Genomic DNA, 14,690 nt, shown 5'->3' with positions numbered 1-14,690 from the left:
TTGTGCAATGCTTCATCATTATCAAATACAAGTGAGTTAGTTTGAGAGCACCACTCCAATGGCTCCTTTACCCGCTGATAAGAGTGATTCACAAAATAATCCTAACAAATTCCACAAACCTAACAACTATGTCAAGATAAAAAAAAAGAAACGAATATAATAGAGATCAAGTAGTTTTTGCCTCTTGGAGTGCCACTACTTCTTCCTCTATTTTTTGGATGAACTATAGGTTTACTCCTCTCTCTAAGCCTTTGCATGACATTATGATAAGGTTGGTTAGTGATAACATGATTTTTATTCCTCTTATTAAACCACTTTTTCCTTCTACTATATCAAGTTTTCATTTCAATCCCCAATCTTTTTGTCAATTTCATTGCTAATCTAGACATGATATTGAAGCCTGCTATTCTTTGAAACATAAGATTCATAATTTTATTGATGCCAATACTTTATTTGTTGAGGGTCAAGATAATGGGAATAAACATGTGGTACCTCCTAATAAAAATCTTCAAATCTACACTAATACTTTACCTCAACACACTACAAATGCTATTATTTAGCACCCTTCTTTTGTTCCTCCTGAAGTGAATGTGACTTATAATACTTTACGACAAGATAATGATAATACTATTAATATTGTGGAACATATAGTTTGACCTCCACCTCTACATAAGGAAGACATTCCTTCTACATGTGATGATCAACCTAAACCAAAATGTAAGTGTACAAGAGCCCTTACTATCTTATCCACTGATGCTGATAAGTTTAAGGTTTTAGATGGTCCTCTCTATATTACTACTCAGATTGCTAAATATCCTTCTTATGGGTTTCTTGTTGATCCTTCTTCTATTTTAATGCCATCAATGAGGAACATATTTATAATAAAGGGAAACATCATGAATTTTATGACTCAACAGATACTTGGATTTAGACTTGTAATGATTTCTTGTATCCCCTACAAGGTTCCATCTCCTTTCATGTTTAGCTTTGTGGTAAAGTGGTGAATAGTACCTTTATTGTCATTCCTACTTTTGATTAGTTTCAAGTGAATCTTGCCTTATCTTGGTTGATTGTTATGCAAGCTATTACTTCTCCTTTTCATCAATGCATTAAATCTCCTTATGATGGTAAGATCGAGAAGATCAATCATAGTCTTTATCATCCTTGTAGACTTCAACATTGCACTATTCTTGATTTATTTTTGCATTATCTTCTTACGACTCCTACTCATCTAAACTATATGTTTCATTTGTATCAAGAATATAAATATAAAATTTTTGTTAAGTATGCCTCATGTTCTTTTCTCTTCAAATGATATAAAATCTCAGACAGTGTCAATTTTTAGTCTTGAGTTTAGGTTTTAGTGTTAAGGGATTGATATCATGTTTGAAGTTTAGAGTATTATTGAGAAATCCCATCAATAATATAGTAACAATAGAAAGACACAGTTTGGAAAACTAGTGATTGATGCAAGAGAGACTCTCTAAGAGTATAGGACATTTCCCTCTAGACTAGGTAGGTTGTCCCTAAAATATGACCAATTTCAATCCATGTAGGTACGAGTAGTGTCTCAAAGATGACTGAGAAATATGCACAAGCAAAAGAAGGAAATTGTAGAAAGTAATAGACTCAAAGAAGGAAAGTGACTCTATAGAAGCCAGGAGGTGCGATGATAGATATAACATTTGAAATAAGAGGTGCCCATTTACTAGGTTTTTACCTTCTTAGCAAAGATTTAGTTTTTTCTACCATGATGCTTGTTTTTCCAAGTTTTCATCAATGGAACTTTTTTCTTCTTTTTGATTTTTTTGTTCTTTCTTATCTTTCATTTTTATTGTATTTTTAAAATTTTTAAAATTTTTTTGGTATCATCAAGGTGCCTATTACTAGGTTTTCACTAGGATAATGATTTTTTAAGGACTTTTTACAAATTTTAGTACTTGTTTCAAGACATTGAGCTATGTACAAAGAGCTTCAAAGAATGAATTAGCTATAAAACCTTTTTAGGTGAAAGGTGTTGATTGACTCCTTGAGAAGTTCCCCTTTAGTACTTGAGATTTGATAAGCACCCGATCTAAACACAACAATGACAATATATGGACCAAGCTAGTTTGGCTCGAACTTTTCCTTTTGGACCTGTTGTTTTTGATTTCTAGGGTTCTCTCTTAGGACAAAATCACCCACTTGGAATTCCTATGGTTTGAATTTCTTGTTGTAACTCTTGGACATCCACTTCTAGTAAGCTCTCAAATGATTGAACGCCACTTGTCAACATTCATCAAGTAGTTCCAGCTCTTGTAGCCAAGATATTCTATAATCATCATTAGTGATGAGGCCCTTTAGAGAGACTTATGAAGTAGGAATCTTGACCTTGATTGGAAGTACAACATAATATCCATCTACCAAAGCAAAGGGTGTCGACCCTATAAGTGTTCTAATACTTTATTTGTAAGTCTATAGAGTTAGAGTGATTTGAAGCTGTTATCCCCTTCTAGATTTTCTTACTCTTTGATGTAAGATTTTAAGGATAGTTTTATTGGATGCTTCTTCTTGTCCGTTACCCTAGGTGTAGTAGATGAAAGACCAATGTTGCATGATTTTGAACTTTGAACATAGCTCTTTTAGATCCTTGCTTTTGAATTCCCCCCCATAGCCAATAATAATGGAGGAGGGTACACCATACCTATAGATGATGTAATTCAGAATGAACATAGCTACAATTTTTCCTATGGCATCAGTAAGAGGTATTGTCTTTACCCACTTTGTAAAGTAGTATGTAGCAGTGATGACAAACTTATGTCCAGTTAAAGAGGATAGGTGAATTTGACCCACTAGATCAAAGGCCCATTACTAGAATGACCAAAATATGATGAATGGAATTAACTTTGTAGCTGCAACATAGATAAGATTATCATGAAGTTGGCACTATTTGCAATATTTAGCATATTGGATTGCCTCTTTCTCTATTTTTGGCTAATAGTAAGTAGCCCTAATAATTTTGCGAGCTAGTGTCAGGCAACTTGGGTTGGATCCATAAATCCCTTCATGTAACTTAGCTAACACATGCTTAGACTCTTTAGGTTCTAGACATATAAGGAGTGTACCATCTAAACCTCTTATATACAAGTTTTTAGCTATGTTGACTTACCATGAAGCATTTCAGATAAGGTGATATTTTTCATTTTGAGTTAGAGTATTCAAAAAAATATGGTCATCGAGGTATGAGAATATGTGATGGTAGTGGGATGAGTCATGTCCTATGGAAGAACTAATCAAAAAAGATTTAAAGGATTCATAAGTAGGGTAAGGTTATGTATCCACTAGGAACTCATGTCTGAAGTCATTTTTTGACATTCATAACATAGAAGCCAAAGTAGTCATGGCATCAACTGCCTTGTTATCCACTTAAAGAATCTGCTAAAAAGTAACATGTGCAAAGTAATTCTTTAGATCATCAACCATTCTTTTGCAAGGCATCAATTTTTCATCCTTTATTTGATAAATGTGATTGACCTAGTTGATTACCAATATTGAGTTTCCAAAGATATTTAGTTCATTGACCATCCATTAAATGGTGATCTTCATACCATTGATTAAGGATTCATATTAAAATATTTTATTTGTACAAGGGAAAATAATCTTTTATGCCTTAGGTAGAGAGTACTTTTGAGGTGTGATGAACAATAATCCAACACTTGATCCTTGTTGAGTGAATGATCCATTAAATAATGTAGTGCACGTTTGGTGAGTCAAAAGAAATATGGATCAATCAGGGAACTCAATGCTCATGGGTTGATGGTCTTGTAATGGTGCTTCTACTAGCTGATCAAAAATTTCTTATTCTTTAATGACTTTCCATTCCACATACTTGATATCAAACTCACTCAGTATCATGACCCATTTTACCAGCCTATCTATTAGTGTAGATTTTCTTAGTAGATACTTCAACAAATTAATCTTTGCAACTAGTCTTATAGTGTGAAAAAGCATGTAGTGTCTCATCTTATGGGAAGAAAATACAACTTTTAGATAAGCTTTCTAAATAATACTATAGTTCATCAAATACAAGACCAATGCATGATTGATGTAGTATATAACTCATTCTTTGTTGTTTTGATCTTCTTGAGCTAGTAGAATGCCCAAGTATGAGTTAGTTTTAGAGATGTACAAAATGAGAGGTTTCCCATGCATAAGAGGTATCAATATAGGTGGGTTGGCAAGATATTGGTTGATCTATGTTAGGCTCTTGTCACATTCTTCTTTCTATTCATATTTCACACCCTTATGCAAATTCTTAGTAAAGGGTCACGATTTATCTGCTAGTTGTGAGATGAACTAGAAAATAGACTAAAGTCCACCTTGTAGTCCTCTCATCTAATTGATAGTATGAGGTGGAGGCATTTGTATTATAGCTTGGACCTTTTTAGGATCCACCTCTATGCATTTTTTATAAATAATATATCTTAGCAATTTTCTTGATGTGACACTAAATACACACTTCTTAGGATTCAGTCTCAGACTAAATTTTTCCATGTGGTCCAATAAGGTCTCAAGTATTTGAGATGAGTACTTATCTACATGCTTTTAGCCAGAGTATCATCAACATAATCTTCCATTATTTTGTGTATCATGTTGTTGTATGGAGGAGTAAACTAGATACTGAGAGGGTGGGGTGGTGAATCAGGATCTATAACAATTTATACATTTTCTCCAATTAATCCACATCCAATAATAACTTATGCATGCAATGCCATAAATCAAAACTTGGTATAACATGTAAATCAATTTAATCACATTCATGAAAGTAATAATAAATAACATAATATTTGTTACCCAAAAATCCTCCAAGATGAAGGTAAAATTGGGGTGGAGATGACACCCACGAAACTTCACTAATGCAGTAATAAAGTTAACCAGTTAAGGTGACAATGTTTGACCATAATATATGATCTACTTTATGAGGAGTCTATCCTATTAAAGACTTAAAAAACTAGTAGGTTTTACCTGGTTAGAGGATTTGACACTTATAACTAAGGACTTTGTTAGGAGATTTATAAAGATATGTTAAGACTACTCTGTTAAGAGCTTTACCTTGATTCAAGTATGTTAAAATTGACTCACTACTTGACTCAATTTTCTCTGCAAGATAATTTTGAGTCTTCTCCTTACTAACTGATCCTCTCCTTTGATATGATATTCTTGTCTTTCCCTTCCACTTTCATTGCTTATGAATAAATCACTTGTTCTATTAGATGATAACAGAACCCTTGAATGACTTATGATCTCCTTCTCTGTTCTTCACATGCATGCATACAACCACTTTCTTAGCTCACATTCTCTCGATCTAGGTCCATATCATCACTTTATAAAAATTCAAAGAAGAGTCTTATAGATGTTTCCATTTTTTTCCTCTTCATCCTAATCATTGAACATACACACGGGGATATGTGATCCACACCATGTAAATGCCCTATAACAACCTCAAAAATTATTAAATGTTCTATAACAACCTCTTAAAAACTTAATTATTTTTTCCATGTTGAATTGATAATAATTTTTCCTAAAACTCTATTCCATTCGTGACTTTTATATAACCTCTACATTTCTTGGCCTCTACTATTACTAGTGCTCAGCATTGATTAACTTCTTGATGCTCAACATATACTGTGTTTGACACATACTATATCACTTGGTACTTATATACTTGGAACTATAGTTAGTTGCTAATAACTTTCTCGATTACTGAATGAGCTTAGACCATATATCATACTTTACTTGGCTTTTGTACAATTTCTCGGTACATACTAGCTTATGTGTGTGACTCAACCTATGTAGAGTAGCTCGATTGTAGTGATGACCGTCTGACTCTACCTTGTAAATGATTAAGTGATTGACACTAATAGACAACATAGATTAGAGATACCAACAATATCCCCCTTTGCTATTAGTGGAAAAAACACTTTGTCATATCAACAAAAATGAATGAGTTTTCCTAAAATGAGCTCTCCCCCTACGTCTTATGACTTCTGAAAAATGAATACAAAAAATCATTAAAACGTTTATTCATTACTTGTAGATGATGCTCCTATACTCTTCTCCCTTGTATACATTTCCTCTTGTTTTTGAACATGTGATCTCACTACTAATGGGGTTGAATGAGTTGAAGTAATCCATATGTTTCAATAAATTCCTTGTGAACTCTGGTAATCAAGGCTAGTGCATGATTCAATGTAGTCCTTGCTACCTCAAAAATTTGATTCTACAATTGTTACCTTGTAGTTAAATCAATCAAACTCTTAGCCACTAATAAGTTATGATCTTCTATAATAAGATCTTAGGCTATTTTTAGTTCTCTCTATGTTATCTCTAAATGAGGTATCAACATTTCCTGAATTGAGATCAACTTGGATCTCATGGTGCTGTTATCTACCCAAAGCTTAACCATCGTACCTTGAACATTCAGTAGATCATTGTAGTGATCCATATTAGATCCTATTGACTCTGAGATAACACTGCCGGATGCCTTCATCTTAGCCTGTGTCTTATCAACTTGTTCCTAAATATCATCTATAAATATTGGCACATTTAAAAAAATTGTGTACACCTATTGTACCCTCTATACAATATCCATCATTACTTATGATTTTTCCTATAATAGCACATACTGTTATGCTATAATTATGAAAACTTTATCCATAACCTTGGTCTCAACTCGTCTTGCTAAGTAATCCATCAACTTATCATTAGTTTCAAAATTTTATGCACTAACTTTATCAATGATATCTACAAGTTGATCAATAATAGATGTCTCTTCATTTACATTCTGTATGTCAAAAGATTCAACAAAAATATGTTTTACACCTTGCAATGTTTGTTGCTGCTTTAGCTGTCTCCCGAGCTCTTCTTGTCTCTTTTTCTTTTTTAAATTTTCTTGTAGCAAGAAGTTTTTCTGCAAGGTGATATTTTCTAGATCAAATTGTGGCATCTCAATATCTTCATCTAGACAAACTTCAATATCTGGTGACATGTCCTTTATTTCTATTCTCTTCCTTTTCAATGAAGAAGTGTTGCTGCTTGGCAATGCCTTAGAAGTTGGTGAAGGGGTATCACCACTTGGTCTTACTTGTACCTCAATGCTTGAGACAAAAATAATAATACTTGGTTCAACCTTATTTGATTCTATGTTTACCTTAATTTGAGGTGCTGAAACTTTATTATCATTTTTATCAGCTTCTTTATATTCACCATCTTCTTCTTGATTTGTGAGCCTTGACTACTTAGCTTTGAGAGTGTCAAGGGTGTCAACATATATAGGGGACATGTTGGCTTGTGGACTTAGCACACCTAAGCTTTCTCCACTACTGTGTTCATCATCAATATTTATAGTTTCTACCTTCTTTGTTGTAAGCTGAAAAATGTGTTTCCACAATAGTTCACTCTGCTGTCATACAACTTCCTCTTTATTTTTAAAAATCAATAACACTCTATATTTAGGAACAAATATCCTCCTATGTTGTTTCATAAATTTATCCTTTTGTTTTTGAGACAGATCAGACATAACTCTGACTAGTGTATCAGTTCTTATCTGATTTTCTGTTACTTCAGCCTATTGCCATTTCTCCTCTAATATATCAAATAGATCCTTGGATATCTTGTTCTCTACTACATTAGGAGTTATCCTTTTATTATCAATCATTTCTACCATAGCTTCCTCCACTTTATTTTTATCATTATTCTCTAATGTATCATATTTCACATGTTTGAAACTAGTCAAACCTTCACATCTTCTTATGATGTCACATACCTCTTAAATAGTTTTGATCTATCTAATAGGTGGTCCTATGACCAATCTCTTTCTCTTGGTTTGAGGTTTACTTGACTCAGTAGCTTCTTCTACTTATATATTTACAAACTACTCAACAATAACAACTGCCCTGCTCCTTACCTTAACTCACGGTGGAGGTGTTGCTACCTTCTTCTTATTTGACCTATAAGCCTGCTTGTTTGGTGGCATAACAACAATTAGGGATTTAACCTTGTTAGATTCTTCCTCTTTTGCATCTCCTTCCTCCTCACCATTGTCCTATTCTTCATCTTCACCAAGACCTTGAGTCAATTACAATGGTTCTTTACCCTTGCCTAGGGTGCCTAATTTAGCTTCTAGGTCTTCAATCATCTTCTTCCTTTTCTTTTCTTTGGAAGCTATCTTGATACTTACTATAATCCTTTCCTTTGCTTCTTTGTATCTTCCAAATAGTTTTGCCTCAACATCTATTTCTTCCTTCAATAATGTATCAATGTCTGCACTAACATCATCACTCTCTATTTCATATCCAAAACTTTGTAGCCATGGCTTCATTGGTTTTTCTGCTTGCACAAATGTGTTATCCATATCAACAAGAAAACACATGTTACTGTAATATTTTGTGACCAATTCATCTAGAATTCTCATTCTCCTTTTCATTCTCAACTTGAATTCATCAAAATATGTATTCATTTCATTATCAAAATTGTGTCTCCAATTGAGTAATAAAATCATTAATTTTCCTTGTTATTGGTTTGTCTTGTTCCCATACAACATTTCCTATTCTAGGAAAATACTTTTGAATATAAAAGAATGTATAGACAATTAGCGAACTAAACTTACACATTGAATTCTTTGCCTTTCTTATTGATGCTAGGTTTTCTTCTAGTTGTATCATTTGTATCTTGGAAAGATCATACTCATGATCTTTCATCACAATCTTCCATTCTTGTTCCACAACCATACTTGACACTATTTAATCTACTAGATTGATAGAATTTGTGAGCAATGACTCTCACTAAAAATTATATAAGTGGATCAAAAATTCTTGTAATGGACAAACCATGTCCATTCTACTCAGCTCCTATATTAGCCTCAACATCTCCTCGGATCAAGCATCACATGGTTTTCTTCCTATCTAAGGTTGGATAGCCAGTAACCCTATGCATCATCATTTTCATGATTTCTACTGGTCCATCCTGTAGCTAGTACTTCATATCATGAATTCTTCTTAAGATGACTTTGATCTATTCTATTCTAAAATTTCTTGGAAATTATAGGGCTCAAGTTAACCCTTTCCTTTCAACAATTTTGAACTCATCCTTCAGGGTTCCTTCATCAACCAACTTCTCTGACTTTACACATGTAGAAACTTCTAACATCGTGAATCATGATAAATTTAGGAGGTATCAAGGATAAAACACCCATTGAGTCTCCTTAAATTTTTTTTTTTGGAATAGCACAAAATTTAGGTGGAGGACATGAGTTACTTATCAAAAATTGAATTTTACTAACCTTTTGGCTCATTCCAGTAGTCGATGAAGCTTCCATGATGTAACTAGGTTTTGATGTATTTCCTTCTCTAGATGCTCAACACTCAATCATGCTCCTTTTCAACCCTTTTCATCAATTCCCTTCTTGAGATCTCTAGAAGTTGCTTGAATTCAGTTTATCTCGTGATCGATTAATCACTCTAAGCTCTTCAAAAATTTGTATGCAAGGTATGAAATAATGTATTTGAAATTTTTTATATACCTTTCCTTTTGATTGATTAGGTTTTCCATAAATTCTTGTTAGCTTTGCTGAGTGGAAGCCAAATAACATAACAACTCAACCTCTTCCATAGCCTTAGGTCTCTATTATAATGCTCGGTCTATGTTGCAACACTCAATCAACATAGACACAATACTAATATTCGACAACCTTTTACAAGCTTTGTTCTCTTGCATCTTATATATGCAAATATGAAATTTTGACACATATTTATGTAAGGAATTGATGTATGATGTATCACTTAGGTATTCAGTTCCATACATACCTCTTTTCTCTTAGTTAGAGATGATATGATCACCTTCTACATTAGATTGGGTGACCTCACCTCCATTAACTCCACTATTTCCATCTTTTGAATTCTTTTTCCATTTTTGGTTCATTTCATTCCTCACTTGCTCAATATCTACTTTTCCTTTTCCTTTATCCTTTGTTTGATTGTCTAAATGTACTTGACTTATGCAATTCTCACTTTGATATCCAAACTTATGACATTTGGAACCTGCATTATTAGGTGCATAATTCTTCTTTCTCTGATTTGGCTAGTAGGGTTTTATCTCAGATCTACATTCAAATGCTCTATGCCCACATTTTGACAATTGTAGCAGTAACCTTCAAATCTAGGTGTAGTAGGTGCATTCCATAATCTTGACCTACACTCATGTATATAATATCCTTGTTTCTTGCTGCTAGAAGTTGTAATCTTTCCTTGGTGTATTTATAAACCAAGGTTAGAACTCCTTTCTTTATTGTTGTAATATATTAGGATATAAGCCAAGGTATCCTAATATATTTCTTTTTTGTCCTTTTTCCACTACATCTTATTTTGTCATCTAGTGGAATATGTGAGGACAAATATATATTGTAATTTCTAATTTTAGATTATTCCTCCTTAAGAGGAATCTCACACTTGGCATCACACACTTATGAATGGTGGCATTCATAGACATGGGAGTTACATTCCAACTCCTCTCTCTCATCTCTATTTAAGAGATGACCCTCTTCTCTCATTCAACAACAATGAGGTTTCTTCCTCTTCTCAATTATTGTATGAGAAATTGCTCTCTATCTCTCTCTCTCTTCCTTCTTAGGCTTTTCATGCCTCATTCATAATATCACAAGGGGTTTTCTTTGCTTTCCCCTTTCCAAATATCTTGTCTCATGGTGTTAGAGCTTGAAGCTTTCTCTCTCCTATTTTATGGTAATATCTTTTCATGCATTTACTCACTTAGATTCTTTCCTGGTATTGCTTATTTACAGATTTCTTTTTCCATTTCTAACATGGTATCAGAGCTGTTTAATCTTTGTTTTGAGTGTTTGCATGAAGGTACAATTCGAAGGAGACTCTTGAGAGAGATTTCACTAATTTTTTAATCTTCTTAAGATGGAAGAAATTGAATTTTTTTTTGGGTTTGGCTGGTTTACTGCCAAATTTGATTAACTTTTGTTTGCTCTAATTTGTGCAGGTTACTTCTTATTTTATATTAGTTTTCATCTAACCCCCTTTGGAAGGCTTGCCGCCAAAGGGTTTTCCTATCTAGATATCAATTTTTTTTCTCTTGTTTTAGCACCACGTTGTCCAAAACAAGGACATACCTGAGGCCAATAATAAGGTTGTCTCTGCTCCCTCAAGTGCACTGATTTTTTTTCCTCTGCGACCTGAGTGGTAGGGTTTCCATAGCATCCAACAAATCTATTATTTCTTCATTGTATAGCTCTAGGCATGTAACTTTCATACTGTACTCAGCACTTTGAGCCTCCAATGTCTCAAAAATTTGGCGTACAGCTCTTGGGATTACTCCTGAGTCAGAAGGAAACTCCCCATTCTTGGCTTTTTTTCCTCCACCTTCCATTGTATATGTCTTTCCTGTACCAGTCTGGCCATAGGCAAAAATTGTGCAGTTATATCCATCCAAAACTTCATTTACAATAGGCACGATAGCCTGATCATATAACTCACTTTGCTGGGAGTTTGGACCAAAAACCTTGTCAAAAGTGAATGTCCGATCAATATTCTTGCTGGCTGTACTTTGATAGATCGAGACTTCTCGCCTTTGCTCATTGTAGTTTATGACCTGGGGAACATTAGCCTTCAATTCATCCTCATTGAAAGGCCTGCATCTCGGTAAAACCTGCACATTTACTCCTTTCTCTTTGTCATGTTGACTAGTTCCATTGGAATCCCCATTTTTAATCCTCTCAAAGGCCTTGGGAGTTATAGATGGAGAACTTAATCCCACCTTTTTGTATTCCATTATAACAGGAAAACGTGATAAATCCCTTAAAGATTATCCTAGTGCCTCCAAACCCAATGAGAAATAATGTTCATACATCCAAGCTTCGGCTCTTTCTAGGCAGCACCGCTACTGAAGTACAAGCAACTTAATGTCGAATTCGAACTTGTATCAAATAAACAGCAGATCGACCACAAAATGCAGATCAGAGTACCAAGCTGAACGTAGATTTTTGTTTGTGTGGCTCCGATCGCTTCAGCGAAGAAAACAATAAAAATTTGCAAATCCTTCGACAATTATGATTAAACAAATGGTGTTAAATTAAATCCAGTGGCATTGTCAACATCTGTCTAACCAGAAGCCCTTTCAAATCTGGCTGTGTATTGTAATGATTTCTGACCGTTAGGAGAAGCGGCTATTTTAACATCAAGAGCGAAGTAGTCGTTGGAATTGTTTATTTTAACTCTACCACATTTGGTGTACATGTCTATAAGGGCATTTCCCACAAGCCTGAAGCCAACATCTCTGAATCGCGACTGAAGTCAACACAAAGAACTGCATCATCATCATAAAGGCATCATCAGCTTGGTATTGAAGATCCTTCTTAAGTTTCCCACTGATATAGTCCCAGACCTCTATGAATCCATCAACTGAGCATGATACAAGGTTCTGTCCATCAGGGGAAAAGCGAACACATTCTGGGTGGCTTTGCTTACCAAACTTTATAGTGTGTCCCAGTGTTGTTGTATATATTTCTTCCTTGTCTGCCTTCACTGTAGCTGTTCCACTGAAAAGGTCAGAAATGTGGCCTCATGGCACTCTATAATGCTAACAATAAAACTTCGAAGAAGATTTTCCAATCTTCCACGATGCGCTACATTCGTCACTTGTGAATACACACTCAAAACTGGATGATAATTTCTGTCCAACGATACCAATTGTTTTTGGCTAATCTTCTGCTATATGAACAGTTGAAGTAGGTATTTCTCTGCTGCTCAGATTAATGGCTTACTTTTGACAAGAAACAATATCACACTTGGGAAAGACAGCTAAGACTTATGCTCAAAATTATAATCTTATTAGATTCATTGATATAGTCGAGTTCTTTGACATAAGTACTAGATCATTGGCTACTGTCTCTAATATTATTAGTTCGATAAGAGTTATTCTGTAGTGAAAATTGTCACCGATGTCGCCTTAGATAAAACAGTTTTCAGTTCACTGCTTATAAACGCTAAAATATTTTAGCACTGCTAAGAGTCAAATGTATTGTCTGATTCATCAGCTCCTAAATTTTGGCCGTATGCATGAACATAGTTCAAATATTTGGCATTTTTTGTTGCCTTGTGCAGCCATGTAGCTCCCCATAGCAGTTCATCCTGGTAGCCAGAATAAGAGCAGTAGAATGGACAGACTGCAGACTGCAAAGAGTTGCTGTAAGGTCCTCTGTGCTTGTCAGCGAAATCAAAAACCATCATGGATGTATGAATGAGTCTCTTGGAATAGGCACGGTCTGATTTTCTAAACACAAGGGATGCAACAGCAAGCGCTGCAGCTGTTTCAGTAGCTACATCTGAGCCAGTGTTTTGGCTATCTATCTTATATGCAGCTCTAACAATGTCCATGTCCTCTGGCCTCTCCCAGCATTTGTGGTCATTGTTAGGATCCCCAACCTGAACTTTAATGATGCCTGGGTAAGCAGTAGCCTTGAGAAGATAATCAATGGCCCAACGAATGGCATTCTTTGCATTAATTCCCCAAACTCCAAAACACTCCAAGATAGCATTATCGTTGTGAAGGCCATGGGAAATCCAAACTTGATAGCATCACTTCAATTGAAAATTTAAAAAGTTTATGTGGAGCTCCCACCATTAAAATGGTCTAGATTCGATGCATCAGCCGTCAACTTTGATTCCTTTAAAGCATCGGCCTTGTATAATAACTCTGTGACCAGATGCATTTGGAAAAAGGACAGAGCTCTGTCCCTGCAAAAGCTCGACCTATACACTGACACCTTGGTGGCATCTTTCCTGTCAACCCCTTCGCTTCTTAATCCTAACCAATCACCATTACTTCTCTGCATTAAATATACTGACAGCTACTCAGGCATATCTTACACTGCCAAAGACACCACCCAAATGATGGTGAGACCTGCAGAAATGCTCTGTCAGTTACTACCAGCATGTCAGTTACTACCAACAGGACGACTCTCATGCACATCACGGTATTAAATAGGCCCTTTTCATTCTTTATTTTCTCTTCTTGTTATTATCATATTTGTCTTTATTCGGCCATGCCTGTTAAGTAAATCTATATTCTTTAATAGCAAGAAAATGCAATTTTTTTAAAATCTTACTAATTATTGTGATTAGATTTTGCTATTTCACATTTATCAAAATTAATAAGAGATTTTGTCTTTATTCAAAATGTTCATTCTACTTGATATATATATTTTTTAAAAGGATCCTCTCAATATTGTGAATTATAATTTGCATATATTTATTTAAGTATATATGGGTGCACACATATATACCTAGATAAATATATAAATTTTTTTTATGACTATAATAATTCAGAAATTGATATATACCTTCACAAAATCAATTAAGTACTCATGTTTACCCTCAATGGAGTTTATACCTGATATACATATTTTGTTTATTTTGATCATCCTTGGATCTCTGCATTTTGAAATTAAATTTAATTCATTTTGATTGGATTATGAGTAATCTTACACATTTGCCTTCATTTTGATATTTTGATGTGCCCATAGTTGCACTTTTATGCTTTTATAGCATCGTTCTATGCCCATGTTGGCACTTTATGGTTTTATACCATTGATATACATGATTTATATGATTTTTTTTTGAGTTGCATAGGGA

At 34.4% G+C, this 14,690-nt stretch overlaps 1 pseudogene; it reads right to left on the bottom strand.

Annotated features, from left to right (window-relative positions):
- Window positions 1-11,202: 11,202 nt before the first annotated feature.
- LOC149551401 (kinesin-like protein KIN-5D pseudogene) lies at window positions 11,203-11,829 on the bottom strand (annotated as a pseudogene).
- Between the last annotated feature and the right edge of the window lie 2,861 nt (window positions 11,830-14,690).

The sequence above is a fragment of the Cupressus sempervirens genome, chromosome 6 (genome assembly GCF_028749045.1).
Source record: "Cupressus sempervirens isolate cs-2001-9-10 chromosome 6, ASM2874904v1, whole genome shotgun sequence".
Taxonomy (NCBI): Eukaryota; Viridiplantae; Streptophyta; class Pinopsida; order Cupressales; family Cupressaceae; genus Cupressus; species Cupressus sempervirens.
This window is presented reverse-complemented; position numbering and strand designations above follow the sequence as displayed.